The sequence below is a fragment of the Brassica oleracea genome, chromosome C2, assembly GCF_000695525.1.
Source record: "Brassica oleracea var. oleracea cultivar TO1000 chromosome C2, BOL, whole genome shotgun sequence".
In the NCBI taxonomy this organism is placed as follows: Eukaryota; Viridiplantae; Streptophyta; class Magnoliopsida; order Brassicales; family Brassicaceae; genus Brassica; species Brassica oleracea.
The window spans coordinates 38,583,497-38,583,941 of NC_027749.1; positions in this window are offsets into that span (position 1 = coordinate 38,583,497).

Below are 445 nucleotides of genomic sequence, written 5' to 3' on the forward strand. Positions count from 1 at the left end.
TGTTAAGACTTACCAGTAAGTCGTCTGATATCTTCTGACTTGTACTCTATTTTATATGCAGCATATTGATGCTTGGATTAATGTGCTGAGGAAGAGGTACGAGGTTAGTAACGAATCCTCTCCCAACAAGAGACTGACTAGACAAAGTCTTAAGAATAAGAACTGAAAAGTTGCATTTGCTTTGTTTCTTGTATGTCAGAACATGTGTGCTTTGTTTATAGTGTATGGATTTTATATATGTATTTTGTTTCATGTTTGAAGACACTCATTGGTTATTATTGTGGTTTGGGGGACGGATATTGATGATATCTATGCGCCAGTGAACTTCGCCGACCTTCATTGGATTGCTATGTGGATATCGATCCCTAAGAGGCACATAGTCGTCTTTGACAACATTTGTTCCAGTATCTCCCCAGAAGAACTCGATGTGGTAATGGAGCATTTT